Genomic DNA, 16167 nt, shown 5'->3' with positions numbered 1-16167 from the left:
AAATGCTACAAGTATTTTTTCAAACAACTCTGAATGACATTTCTGATGTATTATGATGCAACAAGCATTTTTTGTTTCTATAGCAACCATTTACAAAGTCACATCCCCTTCCTCTTTGTAAACAGGCTCTCGCACACCCCTTTGACCTTGCCCGCTATCTCTAGCAGTGCACCAATTGTATCTATGGGCTGTCTGGTCACATGATCTTCTCCACATAACTTTGCATCTTTGGTCTCTTCTGCTGCACTGACAGCCATTTAGTGAACCCCGAGCCAAATCTTCAACGATCACAGGAGAACGGATCGATCAGCAACTTGGCTAAATACTGATCATTGTTTAGATTAATATGTACAAAGGGAAAAATATATATTTAAAAAATAGAGAGAGCTCCATTTTTACCTCCCATGCACTTAATATTTCAAACGCTTGTATCTCCTGAACAAAGCATCAAATTGTGTAAAACAAAAACCAAAATCAGTATTGGAAAGGGCAAAAAGAGATCTCATAAAGTACATAAAAAAAGGCACAAAACATGATGATTAATGTGGCTTTCTGCTTTAACAGTTTGTAAACCAGAGACACAAAATGTGATGCACCCATGGGTCACTTAACCCCTCCTATACTCCATATTACCCTTTGCCATAATTTCACATAAATAAACACTCCCCATAATAATGCCTCACATAACCACTCCCTATCCCATATACACAAAGTATGAACCTACATTTTGATTTACAGGTTGGTAACACAGAGGGGGGAAGAAAAAAAAAAGAGCCACGGGTCATGTATTAAACCGCACTAATGTACCTTTACAGCCCATTCACGTAAAGACCTAAGCCAAAATACATGCCTGCCACAATAAAAGAAATTATTCTACAGTCTTATTATTTGTAGGGAGTTGAGATTCTATTTATTAAACGGTGAAAAATAGTTACTTTGCCAATGATAATCTTATCTCCCAAACTGAAAATCTATTAAAAAAAAAAAAACAAGAAAAAACAAGAAGGTCAGGCAATAACATATCGGGGGGGTTTAAAAATAGACTGATGTTTGACATGTTGCAAAATCTATTTGGGTGCAAAGCTAGAATTAGGAAGCAGATATATTTATGGCACGATTTTTTTTTTTTTTTTTTAAATCTACCACCTGGAATAGTTTGCCAATAGGAAATAGGAAAAAAATAAATAAATAAAAGCATGTATATATACACATACCCACTTTTTTTGATAAAGTGTGAGATAGAGAGAATATTATAGATATAGATAGACATACACTTTCTGAAAGATTAACCTACTGTATATATGTATACTATACATTTCTCATGGGAATGTATTTGTTAATTTTCTCCCAACGTTCCCTCAATAAGTATGTGTATATATCAAGATAATAAATCCTCATCTACATAGCCATACTTGCATAAGACTTGTATAATATAAATATCACACCATAATAGACAAAATTAAAGTCTGAAATTTAATATTCAGCAATAACATTTTTTTATAGACTAAAGAAATACCAGTTCTATATTTACAGCTAGTAAGCAAGATATTAGGCAAACTACATTGTGTAAAGAAAAAAAAAAACTTTCCCAAATTGATAAGATTGCAATTTCATATTAATAAAGTAGATAGCAGACTGCCATGTCTATGTATATAGGAATATATATATATATATATATATATTATATATATGTATATATATAAATACACATACATTACATACACACACGAATTAAAATAGTACATTTATATTATTATAGCTTTTTCCTAACTACAGCTCCTATCATCTTTTACACCATATTCTCTCGGTACAATCTCTCCCTGCCCCCGGCTCCTTCTGCTATCTCCCCCCCACCCCGGTGTGTGCGTTGTGTGGCTGAGTGCTTCACCTCGGCCCGGCTCTGTGTGAGATGTAGGAGGCGGTGTGTTGCTGCGGCCCCGGGTTGCTGTGGCTCCCGCTGTTTGTCGCCGCGGTCCCCGGGCTGGTCCTCAGGCCGGCGCCGCTCCTGTTGCTGCGTGTTGCTCCCGTTGGTAAGTAACAGTCTCCACGACTACAGTCACTATGGCGCTGGGGGTCTCGAGGCAACTGTTGCTACCCTCTCCCCCATACGTCATCAACGGCCACTCCACTCTTGGCACCTCCTCCTCCGCGGCTCCCATTGGCTTCCCCTCGATGACATCACGAGTTTCACCCATTCACCTCGCTCCAGGGTCGGTTTCGCTGACAGGTTAAGCCACGCCCTACTTCTTTGACTCCGGCATCCGGCAGGCGGAGGACGAAGGGAGGGAGGTGTATGAGCTGGAAAAGGAAAGGGCGGGGCATCGCATTTGGCGCCGGTTATGGCGGGAGGCGGTGATTGGCTAGAGGTGGGGGATGGGTGGTTGCCTGGGTAACTGGCAAACTCCAGGTAAATTTGAGCGCGGGTTTCTTTAAAGGGGCCGTGCCATTTTTTGTTGTGGAGCCTTGACGGAGAATGGGGGAAGGGTGAGACTTCTTACTCTCCTCTACTTATTGTTTTGCATATAATCTAACAGTATAAACCTAAAAACACCACGTTAAAATTATATATACACTATTTCTGGAAAATAATTTTTGGACAGTACTGTATACACATTGGCATTTCGAAATTGTGTACATTTTTGTAAATTATAATAATTGCATTCTAATTGTTTTATAAAACATTTAGAAATTAGATTTTTTACATTATCAGAATAATGCTATAAAATTTACCATGTTATGTTTGAAAAAAGGTGCAAGAACTGCGTTCAACCACGTTCCCCCTGAAAAAAAAGCCCTGTGTTTTTACGCACACGTACACATACATACACACACACACACACACACACACACACACACACACACACACACACACTATATATATATATATATATATATATATATATATATATATATATATATATATATATATATATATATGTAACGGTGTTTCTGGCCCGGCCTGACCCACCCAATCTTACATTGGCCCCTGTGGTCTAACCGGCCCCCATTACAGTGTAGATATGCCTGATGGTGCACCTGTTGGCTACAGGACTCCTGAGTCTCCCGCATGATGGTGTGTGGGGAGGACCCGTCAGACAGGCAGCTGAGGTAGTGTGCTGAGTCTCACCTAGTTCCAGTGCAGCGCCTCCACCTCATCAGGGTCCCTGCGTCCGCATGGGGATGATCCTGGTGAGGAACTCCTCGGTGGTGCAACCTCCTGTGCAATCATTGGACTCTCACACACAGGGGTTTCTCTGATCAGCTCCATCTTTATTGTCACGGTGGGCATAGCTGCCCTCCACAATGGGGTGTATTTAGCCGATCATCTCGCCCGTGCTCCCCTTTGATAGGTATGTCACCTAGATGAGGGATTCACTATTCCCGCAGGAATCAATGCCCTGTGCCAGGTCCCTGGACACAGTCTCCCATGGAGTTACTAGAACATAACTAACACTCTGCAGAACTTGAACTCCTTCCTGAACCTTGCAAGAACTTTCCAGCAACTGTACTCGCCTTGAACGCTGACAGAACTAACTCTTTGACACAGTGCTGTGCCTTATGTAACTTCTGAGGCTGACACACCTCTGACATCACTAACCATGGAGTCAGAGCATGTGACCAGTCCCATCCATACACAGGGCACCCCACCAGGGTGTGAGGGAAAACCTCCATGATTACTGCTGGCATGCCCACACTTACCAGGCCTTGCTGCCAGCAGGAGAGATGACTGTAGGTATTTTACATGACCGCTACATTCTCCCCCTGGTGAATCCCATCGTCCTCGCTGGGACCTAAATTTGTATACCTTTTTCCAGGAAGCACTGTAACGGAAAACATAATTAACATCACACAAATTTCCTCATAATGCAGTACACATGAATACAGTCATCCGCCAAGCCCGCCCCGACCAGCAGCCACAGACCCGCGTGATGCACAGTACCACCTAAAAATAGTGATAGGGGTCCGGTTTCTTTACTTCTCTACCCCCCATATCCAGAACTGTTACTGAGAAATGCCTGGGTAATCCCCTCTCTGGTCTATATGTTCTGGGGTAAACTCTCCCACCGCCCACCAATAGTCCACTACATCCTCTCGCCGGATGAGGAACCGAGTGCGGTCCATCCAGGCCGAGTACCCTTCAAATAATGGGGCCCACCACCGGTTCTCCCGGAATCTGTTTGACCCTCCTGAGTCCCTATCATCGTCCATGGAAAATACCCCTGATGACCGCTCAGACCGCGGTACAGACCACCTAAACGACCCCGAGGCCTTTACTACGGGTTGGGGTGCTGTAGTTGCCACTCTCAATTCTCCCCCTCCCCTTGAATCGCCCTCCGTAGCGCCACTGCGCTGCCTTTCCCCAGTCCGTCTTCCCTCTCTCCCTTGTGAATTGTCCACGTACTCCAGGCTAGGCGGTGAACCCGGTGACCGTGTGATGGGGGTAGGGGTGTTAACTATGGCGGGGGTTTGGGCATAGGGGCACGGAACGGGACCCCACGGGGTTACGACCCGCTCCTGGCTGTCCGTAGACTGGTCCAAGGATGATGTCTCACCCTCCTCAGTCCTGAGATCGTCTCTCCAATTTCTGGGCCTTGTAAGTGATCGGGGACCTTCCCCCGATCGCCGAAGCGTCGCTGCTTTTTTTTCATGGGTTCCGCCGTCGCCACCGGAAGTGACGTCCTCCCCGGAACCGGAAACGTCACCATCTTGCGTGGGACCCCCATGCGGGATCTCTTCCTCTATGACGACATCCGGTTGCTCCGCCGTCGTTGCCGGAAGTGATGCCGTCCCTCCACGTGCGCTTTGGGCCTGGCGCGGCCCCTCCAGCGCTTCGCCGTCCGCTGTAACCAGGTAAGTAATAGGGCTGCTTGGCTTACCCGTCCGCAGGGGTGTAGGCGTCTCTCTCCCGTCTCCGCCAGGTCCTGGGATGGCGGGACTCCGTCGGTCGGGTCGCCGATCTGCGGGGGACGTCCTGCCACTCACCCCACGGGGTGTCGTTCTCCCAGTCTGCCTTTTCAACTCCGCTTTTACCACCGCCAGCTCACGGAGGTCCTCGTCTGAGTAATCCCCTTTCCCTGACTTAGGGGTCTCCGAGCGGGGTGACAGTCTCTTTTCCCCGAACGCGGGGGTTGATTCAGCCGCCTCGATCGCTACTGACCCAGCCGACTTGACCGGCTCCAGTCCCTTGTCTCCGGGACTCGCGCGGTTGATCCATAGCGCGCCCGGGGACTCGACGGAGCGCCTTGTCACGTCCACCGGGGGGTCAGCAGGCTGTATAGGAATAAATGTGGGCATAGGCCACAGGTATAAAGTCCCGCAATGAGGGCAACGTGCCGCCGTATTGACCGTTCCTCCGGGCAGCCCGCATTGTAGGCAGAGCCCGACCACCGTCTCGGTGTTGGCCACCCTCACTACTAGCACCCCGCCGGGCACTGAGTAGGGCTGTGTAGAGACCATCGTGCCCACAGTGGAGGAGCAGGCCATTCTTTGTACAGGAGCCACTTCCTGTACAGGTCTCTCCTTCTCAGTGGTTCCTCGCAACTGACTGATGGAAGTTGCTGGATCCGCCACTCCCTGCTTCGGCTCCTCCCTTCTCTGACAGAGCTGGAACCCGCCCCCAGGGGTTGCAATAATGGGCGGGTCCCACAGGGGAACATCATGCCCCTTAATTAAGGCCGCACCTCTCTCAGTCCTGGTGGGCGCGGTTAGCGTTTTCGCGCCAATTTCCCCACAAGGGTGGGGGTCTTTTCCCGCGGCTAGTTCCCGCCTTTTCCTGGCAGCCGCCCTCTGTGCAAGATAACCATCCTTTTTGCACGGCTCTTCCACGGCCGGAACTACTTTTTGTAGTGGCGCCGTCTGGATATCAGTCCCTGGGCCCAGTGGGTGCATTCCCATAGGCCATAGTAGAAAGTCACTCCCCCTGGTAGAAATCAGGGGAGGGTCCCATAGACTAAGCGGTTGACTCAGCACAGGGGCTGAGTTAGTCACTGTCCATCCCGGCGCAGCCATAGCTTTCGCGCCATGCCCCCCATCAGGGCGGGGCTCTGCTGTTCGCGCCATTCCCGGCCAGCTTTTTGCAAGTCCTGCATCAGCCATTTTTTCTGCGACTGGCCCATGCGGTTTCCCTAGCAAGCGGGAACCGCCATTTTGATTGACTTTTACGCCCAAAAAGTCCATTTGTTTGCTCTCCTCGCGGGGTTCTCCCCCAATTATTACAATTTCCTCACACTCTTCAAGGGTGGCCCCTCGCTGTCCCAGACAGGATAAAAACGGGGCAGCCACGGCCTTCGCTCCGCTCCAGAGCAGATTGGTCAATGATAACTCGGCGACAGTCTGCTCTTCAGTGGGTTGCACGCCACGGGTGCCCTCCCCATCAGCCTCTGTCCGCCATTTCATGTTCTCCGCCCCACGCGGATCCTCCACTCTCTCGTAACAGTTATCATACATGGGGCTCCACTCTGCGGGGCAGCCACCACACCGGCACAATAAAGATTAGCTTCAGATGCACCACCACATGTGTACCTGATCTAGGTGTGACCCAGTGTTGCACTACCTCAGGCTAGGCTCACTCTCTCAGTGTCTGCTGTGACTCCTTCCTCCCAGTCTGTGCTTCCTACGGTGAGTGTCTGGAATGGGCTAGGTACTCTGGCTCTGCCATGCAGTACTTGGGGCGTCTACCTGTCTTGGTCAGCCTAGCGCAGACCCTCTCCAGGACTCCTGACCATGTTAACAGGCTATCCCTTCTGGCATCCTACCAACTAGCACTGCCTCAAGGTGACTCGGTCAGCTATAGCCCGGCTCCAAACCCCTCACTCCTTTCAGGCCCCTAGGTTGTCCCTGCGAACTGACAATATCCCGTCAGCCCCCTGACCACCCCTAGGTCCGTCCCTACGCAGCACAGAGTGGCAGCAGACTCTCTCCCTGTTTCCCAGTGTGCCTAGCTAGAGCCTGTCCTGATGACAGATCTGATCTCAGCAGCTCGCCTCCAAATGTAACGGTGTTTCTGGCCCGGCCTGACCCACCCAATCTCACATTGGCCCCTGTGGTCTAACCGGCCCCCATTACAGTGTAGATATGCCTGATGGTGCACCTGTTGGCTACAGGACTCCTGAGTCTCCCGCATGATGGTGTGTGGGGAGGACCCGTCAGACAGGCAGCTGAGGTAGTGTGCTGAGTCTCACCTAGTTCCAGTGCAGCGCCTCCACCTCATCAGGGTCCCTGCGTCCGCATGGGGATGATCCTGGTGAGGAACTCCTCGGTGGTGCAACCTCCTGTGCAATCATTGGACTCTACACACAGGGGTTTCTCTGATCAGCTCCATCTTTATTGTCACGGTGGGCATAGCTGCCCTCCACAATGGGGTGTATTTAGCCGATCATCTCGCCCGTGCTCCCCTTTGATAGGTATGTCACCTAGATGAGGTATTCACTATTCCCGCAGGAATCACTGCCCTGTGCCAGGTCCCTGGACACAGTCTCCCATGGAGTTACTAGAACATAACTAACACTCTGCAGAACTTGAACTCCTTCCTGAACCTTGCAAGAACTTTCCAGCAACTGTACTCGCCTTGAACGCTGACAGAACTAACTCTTTGACACAGTGCTGTGCCTTATGTAACTTCTGAGGCTGACACACCTCTGACATCACTAACCATGGAGTCAGAGCATGTGACCAGTCCCATCCATACACAGGGCACCCCACCAGGGTGTGAGGGAAAACCTCCATGATTACTGCTGGCATGCCCACACTTACCAGGCCTTGCTGCCAGCAGGAGAGATGACTGTAGGCATTTTACATGACCGCTACATATATATATATAATCAAAAAATAAATAGATGATACCGTTCTGTGGCTAACGAAATGCATTTCGTTAGCCACAGAACGGTATCATCTATTTATTTTTTGATTATTGAAGCTCGGCTAACACGCTACTGATACCTCTACATGTGTATATATATATATATATATATATGTGTGTGTAGCGCACTTTCCCCCACCCCCTGGGAGATAAGGCGTCTACGGTGTGTGTATGCGTTACCTGTGGCTGGCAGGAGACCTGAACCTCTGCTGCGGGGAGCCTGGGGTGTACCTGATTCGATATGTGACAGCGCCTCCACCTGCGTGGGATCCCAACTATGCGGGATAACCTTGTGCAAGATCATATATGTACAATACACACTGATGCAATAAAACAATAGCACTTTTCTGTTGGGCATATATGCAATAACAAACAATGATAATAATACTACTGGTTACAGCTAACCATACAGCCTCGCACGGCCTTTTCCCACCACCGTGTTACCCCACATTGTGTCCACAATACCTGACGGGGCCCTCGGCCACCCAACCACCCTGGTGTTCACGAGTCTAACCCTCACCCCTCTATGTGGTCAGCGCTGCCACTATGGTGTGTGCTACTTTGTTTGTGCACTTAGTGATGTTGGTACTTGCCGGGTGCTCCAGCACCCGGACGCGCTGACTAGGAAACCAATGGGATCCGCCTCTGCGTGGGTGGTATCCAGCTGGAGTGTCCCATGTATGGATAGTCTTTATCCCTTGCAGAGTGATCTGGTCCCAGATCACAATCCCCAGGGTTGCGCAGCGTTGCAGCTGTGTCCCTTAACTCAAGCAGCTAATGGGGCAGTGTCACTACCTAAGGGCCTGTCCCTGTAGCAGCCACAATCTTGGTATAGGAGTTGGGGCCTAGGAGAATGTCTGGCCTGGTGCAGGAGTCACAGACCCCTGCACATACCTCTTACCCCTATCCTGTCCCAGCACCAGTCATGGTGGCAGCGCGCAAAATGTATCAATCCTGGGTTCAGGGGAATCCTGCAATCCGGTTGGCTGGTGGCTGCACATGACTTCCTGTAGTCCCTCAGCATCATGAGACTTGTAGTCCCCGCAGGAGCCGTTCCCCAGTGGCCGCCGCTCCTCCTTAACTACTGCGCATGCGCAACTATACTGCGCATGCGTGGCCAATCGCAATATGGCGGCGCCCTGCTATGGGCACCGCCGGGAACCTCTGGTGAGCCTGTCGCCGCCACCGCAGCTGCTGCCGCTGCACGCACACTCTGCATCATCCCCCGCTACCTCTGTCAGCAACGTAGGTAGGCGAAAAGGAGAAGGGGGGGCCCAGGGGACCACGCTACACTCTCCCCCTGGTAAAATCCCAGTGGCCCCGCTTGGGAACAGCATAACACAACTATATAACACATAACTTATATCATGAAAATGCAATATAAATAAAAATTCAACTTATCACATTGAATCGGCTTCAAACATTATTACACAATTCTGTGACCATCACAATCACAGATTGGATTTTGCTCCGAGACCAATGCTGAGCCTCATAGTGGGGTGCCACAATTATATCATAGGTTACCCAGTTTGGAGGGTACCTAACTCTTTGGCTCCTCCGGAGCTGTTCTTCAGCTACTCCCTCTGGGGAGTAATAGGTATATTCCTGAGGCTCAGCCTCTCCCATTGCGGGTAATAATGCCTCTGAATAGTCTCTGCTTGGAGAGAAGCATGAGCTTCTGGGGTCCAGGGTTTGACACAATGGAACCACCCTAGGAGGCGTCGTTTGTCGGGGCCTGTAGGCGGACGCTCACAGAGGTATGCAAGGGAGACTGATTATAGTGAAATTAATTGAGGTAATAGGGGAGCCCCTGCTACAGCCACAAATGGATGGGGATGTGAACGGTGCTTTGGGTGTAGATACAGTAGTGGACAATAGAGAGATAGAACCCAATATAGAACTCAGGTTCACGCTCTGGAGATGAATGAATGAGTTAAAACATAATCTTTATTACAGAATCATCCACAGATAGTACATTTGTGGTGCACACCACATTAATATTATGTTTATATTTTTACAGTGATGATATAACGTGAAAAATCATAGGTGATTAGGTGACATAAAAATAAACAACAACAATTTTAAAATCCCACGTGGTGTTGACTGACTGATCACACTGAGGATACATTGATATACTTTACAGCTGTGATAATTGGACAGCCCAAATGACATGAAGTTTTAACCACTCAGATGAGACTCATATGATAGCAATATATAATTATCAACCGAAGTTAAGTAATAGGCTGCAATGCTCCAGATAGTGAGCAAGTCAATAGTTATATTCAATCGTAAGTAGGCAAATCAACAGTCTCAACCCTTATCCCTCCATGACATTCAGCGCAGCTGTGTACAGACGCAGGCAGCAAACTGCAGTGTATCAAAGTAGTTAATGAGTGCTTAAGGGAAATCCCTACTTCTAGCCTCACATATGAATGCTGTTAATAATAACAGCCCAGCTCTAACATCGCTGGCTTGCCGCCGATGTTAGAGCTGGGCTGTTATTATTAACAGCATTCATATGTGAGGTTAGAAGCAGGGATTTCCCTTAAGCACCCACTGCTCATACAGCAGCGTCACTGCTACGGACATCTGAGGGCTCAGACTGGCGGCGTGTTTAGCTAAGTATCTTACTGCTACTTCCTTTGAGTGCTTACATCGTTATAATTACAGAATGTGTCACTAGAATAGGTTTCCCTAGTAATACTTGCCAGCGATAGGCAATACCAAAATTACTTCCCTGACGAAGTAATACATTTACGAAACGCGTTGGAATAGGACGCGTTCCAGTTTGCACATCCTGAGTTTTAGCATTGCTTGGACCTTTATTTCCCTTGCTAACGCATGGTATTGCCTATCGTGGAATTGTATTCTTATGATACGGGACGTTCACAGTGACGTCACTGGTGTGCGACAGTACACACCAACAGTCTGTCGCAGAGTGACGCCAGTAACGCGCGGCAGTGCACACCATCTAGCCTGTTATGGAGAACTGGTGTGTGGTAGGATCCACTACTTGCCGTCGGCACCAATGCCCATTATACCAGACGAGAGACATCTCTGTGGGATAGCACCAGTGTGAACCGAGGAATCATGTTCCAGCTCTAATATCCAGCGGACCACGCAAAAGGAGTTCCACAGTCCCCCATGTGAGGAGGTGATGACGTTCTGGAGGGAAATTTAACCCAATCATCCCCATGGAGAGACGAGGACACTCCCATAGCCCAGCAGAGTTTAGAGTGGATTCTCACTGCGAGCAGCTGTGGTAACATGTCCCTAACATGTCATGCCTGTTAATTTTATTCTAATGTACGTACAATACTCATCTGCTGATTGATAATAATATTTTATCTACTACACTATGAGGTTTTGCGCAGTTCTTTTTGTTTTTTTGTTTTGGTTGCGGAGCCATCATAATTGAACCAGCTGCAGTTTACCTCATTCTCACACACGCGAACAGGACAGGTTTTATTGTGAATACTTTGTTCTGGTTTAAGCACATATACACTGGTTAAGTTAATCACTTATATATATTGTTACAGATTGATCACCCTTTCACTTTTTTGTAAGGCACTGGTAATATTCCATAATCTATCACCAATCACTGAGTGCAGTTTATTTTTTCCTTCTCGCTCATCCCTGGGCCCGGTATCTCCTCCCAACAGTCATCGTCTGGAGTGGGGCTCAGCCCTAGTCTTCGGGATAGGGCATCTGCTCCGATATTCAGAGGCCCTGGTTTGTATTTCAGTGTGAATTGGTAGTTGGATAGTACTGCCAACCATTGGTGGCCGGTAGCATCTAGTTTAGCGGACGTCAGTATGTAGGTGAGGGATTATTATCCGTTTGTACTTCGAAAGATACTCCAAACAGATAGTCATGGAGGTTGTCCACGATGGCCCACTTGAGGGCGAGGAACTCCAGCTTGTGTATCAGATAATTCTGCTCACTGGGGGTCAAACTGCGGCTGATGTATGCTACCGGTCGGAGGCCTTCGGGGTGCTTCTGGTGTAAGACTGCACCTAAGCCATTAAGACTCGCGTCCACATGGACGACGTAGGGTTGTTCCAGATCGGCATAAGCAAGCACAGGTACCTTGGTTAAGCTTCTCTTCAGATCCTGGAATGCCCGTTCGCATTCAGTCGTCCATTTATCATCGAACGGCCGTTGAGCACAGGCGGCCTTTCGCCCAGTGTCTTTGGGCTATATCTTGAGGAGATTATTTACAGGTTTGGCCTTACTGGAATACCCCTCTACAAAGCGACGATAGTAACCACAGAACCCGAGGAAAGAGCGTAACTCTATGACATTCTTCGGTCGCGGCCAATTTACCACAGCCTCGACTTTAGCCGGGCAGTGGCGATCCCATATGCAGACACAATCTGTCCCACATAGGTCACCGAGGTGTGACAGAACCGGCACTTGTCAAGAGACAGCTTCAAGCCTTCTCGACCCAAATGGACCAGTACTTTCAATAGTCTTTCTTCATGTTCCTACAAGGTCTTACCAAAAATGATGATATCGTCCAGGTAGACCAAGCATTCCCGGGGATTCATGTCACCGATAGTCTTCTCCATTAGGTCCTGAAAGGTCGCGGGAGCCCCAAAGATGCCTTGGGGCATACGCGTAAATTGATAAAAACCCAGGGGACAGACGAAGGCAGTCTTCTCCTGGTCTTCAGCACTCATTGGTACTTGATAGTACCCGGACCGTAAGTCCAGGACACTGAACCACTGACTTCCCGTTAGTGCGTTGAGTATCTCTTCAATGCGAGGGAGGGTGTACTGGTGTGGTATCGTACGATTATTCAGTGTCCGATAGTCGACACACAATCTGACCGACCCATTCTTCTTCGTCACCACCACGATGGGCGAGGCATAGGGACTCCGGGATTCGGTCACAATCCCCGCTGTCTCCATCTCTTGTAAGACGTCCCTTACATCGTCCACATCCCGAGGGGCGATGCGACGAGATCGTTCGCGGAAGGGGGTGGCATCCCTGAGCCGAATAGTGTGTTGGGCACTTTGGCTGCAGCCCACATCCATCTCACCTGTGGTGAACATAGCCCGGCGTTCTTGCAATCTGGACGTCAGTCGGTCTGTCCATTCATCCGACAGGGTTGAGTCCCCGAAATTGAAAGGCAGTTCTGCTGGGTGCTCTGCGACCGCAGCTGTATTCACGAGGCACAGTCTCCACGGGGGTGACAGGATATATTCGTCCCAATCTTCGCCCTGGATCGAAAGCCATGGGGTACGGAGAGATATTTTGGACAAATACACTAATTTGCTCAGGAATCTCGGAAGGCCATTCCCGTACATCCGGTATCAGCTTGTATCCTCGCTGAGCATCTTCTTCTGGCGTGCTTTCCAGAGTGAAGGTGATTCACAGCCAGCCCTCCAAACCGGAACTCCCGAAGTCTCACTGACGTCACATCCGCCCTGCTGGAACGCAGGAGTGAGACGCACGCCGAGAAGAGGGAAGGAAAAACTGCACCAAGATACCGGAGGCGAGATGCATTGCGTATCTAAATGCTTTTAAATAGCATACATCATGTGAGTGTAATGTTATATTTTTAACCACTTGAATACAGTTTTTAAACAGATCGCGCTATGTTGGCTTTTCTGTGTTTAACCATTTAAGGAATATATTCCCACACCGAGGTTCCAGCCAGCTTATCATCACTGCAGACATATACCCAAAGATACCTTTACGTACACAGTATCATCCTCACATTTGTGAGTATAAATAACAGCAGACTTAAAGAAGAATACGTATTTATTTGTCACAATACTGCACCATCAGTTTTATTTTTTATATCTCCACATGTTTGCGCTTCCCTTTGATCACCACGTCGCCATATTCACCTGGGATTGAGAGAGCAGTCCTGCACTGGGTCACAGCAGCATTCAAGGATTTGTTTGTATCACTTATATTTATTCAATTTATGGTTTATATGTTAATATTGGATTAACACGTGTTTAAAGCTTATAATAGAGCGCCACTTTTGATATATCACGTTTTGCATTTGTGCTTTCCAGAGAGAAGAGATTTATTTATTTATAAAATATTTTACCAGGAAGTAATACATTGAGAGTTACCGCTCGTTTTCAAGTATGTCCTGGGCACAGAGTAAAACAAAATAATACATGGTTACAAATACAGTTACATAAATGAACAAGGTATACATTATATACAAGACATTGCATGCACAGTTAAAGAAAATATATATTATGAGCGTATGAAACAGTTACAGACCAGATTAAAGTGTGAGACAGCCTTAGATTTGAAATAACTTAAGCTGGTGGTGGATATGAGAGTCTCTGGTAGGTTGTTCCAGTTTTGGGGTGCACGGAAGGAGAAGGAGGAACGTCCGGATACTTTGTTGAGTCTTGGGACCATGAATAGTCTTTTGGAGTCTGATCTCAGGTGATAGGTACTGCATGTGGTAGGGGTGAGGAGCTTGTTCAGGTAGCTGGGTAGCTTGCCCAGAAAGTATTTGAGGGTGAGACAGGAAAAGTAAACTTTGCGCCTAGACTTTAGTGATGACCAATCTAGTTCTTTGAGCATTTCGCAGTGATGTGTGTTGTAGTTGCATTGGAGAACAAAACGACAAATTGAATTGTAGAGGGTGTCAAGTTTGCTAAGGTGGGTTTGAGGAGCCGAGCCATATACTATGTCTCCATAGTCAATAATTGGCATTAGCATCTGCTGTGCAATACGCTTTCTGACCAGGAGACTTAGGGAGGATTTGTTCCTGTAAAGTACCCCTAGTTTGGCATAGGTCTTGGTTGTCAGGGTATCAATGTGCATCCCGAATGTTAAGTGGGAGTCAAACCATAAGCCCAGGTATTTAAAACTAGTGACAGGTGTTAGGGTGGTTTTAGCGTTGGTTCTAATCAGGAGCTCAGTCACTGGAAGCTTTACAAATTTAGTCTTGGTCCCAAATACCATTGTTACAGTCTTGTCAGTGTTTAAAAACAGTTTGTTTTGGGAAATCCAGTTTTCGAGTCTCAAAAAGTCAGACTGAAGTATGTGTTGTATGTGTTGAAGGTCAGAGAGGCTATGGCTGTGTGCATACAGGATTGTGTCATCTGCATACATGTGTATTGAGGCTTCCTTACAAGCTGTGGGAAGATCATTAATGAACACTGAGAAGAGTAGGGGCCCCAGAACAGAGCCTTGCGGGACACCACAGGTGATATCCAGGGGGTTGGAGTTAGAGCCTGAGATGGACACATGTTGGGATCTTCCTGATAGGTAGGACTGAAACCAGTTTAAAGCATGTTTCCCTATTCCAGAGCTCTGGAGTTTGTTAAGCAGGATAACATGATCAACTGTGTCAAAAGCCTTTGCAAAATCTAGGAATACTGCACCAGTGAGTTGTCCCCGTTCCATTCCACACTGGATTTCATTGCAAACTTTTAGCAGGGTAGTTACGGTGGAGTGTTTGGGACGAAACCCAGACAGGAATTGGTTAGGGAAATTTGTCTTGATCGGCCTCGTCTCGGTCAGGGTAGCAGCACCATGCAGCCATGCGTTGCACTCCCCCTGGTGGAATCTCTGTCAACCCTCCTTGGCGGTTGAGATCTCCATGGCGGTCTAGGGCACATATCTTGCTACACTCCTCCCGTAGGATAGGATGAAGTTTTAGGTTAGACAGAGGTAATTCACCGGTCTCTTGTAGGTAGGCCCTGATTATGGTCCGCATTATGTCGGTGTTAGTTCCCAGGATAATTGGGTACTTGGGCTGCTCTTGGGGTTCAGGGCATACTATTGCTTCAACATCCATAGGGTGCGACTTGCCTGTGTTCAGCTGGAGTATCCCTTGTCGAACCTTCACTATCCCATCAATGGGATCATCTTCATTGCTTAGCCCCCTCACTTTCATGTATTCGGCCGACTGCTAGGGGCGGTGCTTGAGGTGTTGGTCATAGAACCCTCTGTGCATGATGGTCCCTTGGGACTCAGTGCCAACAATGCTGATGAATAGACCACGTCCATGATGACGCGTATGATAGCGACTGGGCCTACCCGGAGGTCAGCATCCAAGGGTGGAGTTGTATCATTGGGGCTGGATTCGAGAGGAATTTCAGAGGGGGGGGATGTGGGTTCTTCGGTTTGGACTCTACAGGTCATGGATTGAGGACGGGTCCACCCAAAGGAAGTTTTTTTTTCTTGAGCTGAACATTCCTTTTTGAAATGGCCTTTCTGGCCGTAGCTGTAGCAGCGGTCGGAGCGACCTTCGTCAGCTATGGAGGGAAGAGCTAATCTTCTAGGCGGCGGCAAACTGGGTTGGTACTGCCACTGATGAATAG

At 48.3% G+C, this 16167-nt stretch overlaps 1 protein-coding gene across 3 annotated transcripts in view; it reads right to left on the bottom strand.

The window, feature by feature from the left end:
- The window catches only part of RFX2 (regulatory factor X2), a 75939-nt gene extending 73797 nt beyond the window's left edge, over window positions 1-2142 (bottom strand). For 2 of the 3 annotated variants that reach the window (XM_075611608.1, XM_075611609.1), the window contains exon 1: window positions 1889-2142. The gene's annotated coding sequence lies outside the window, so the exon portion shown is untranslated. The remainder of the gene's footprint in view (window positions 1-1888) is intronic. The other variant, XM_075611610.1, reaches the window with a different exon arrangement.
- Between the last annotated feature and the right edge of the window lie 14025 nt (window positions 2143-16167).

The sequence above is a fragment of the Ascaphus truei genome, chromosome 8 (genome assembly GCF_040206685.1).
Source record: "Ascaphus truei isolate aAscTru1 chromosome 8, aAscTru1.hap1, whole genome shotgun sequence".
NCBI lineage: Eukaryota > Metazoa > Chordata > Amphibia > Anura > Ascaphidae > Ascaphus > Ascaphus truei.
Note: the sequence above shows the minus strand (reverse complement) of the source record. Positions and strands in the feature narration are given on the sequence as shown.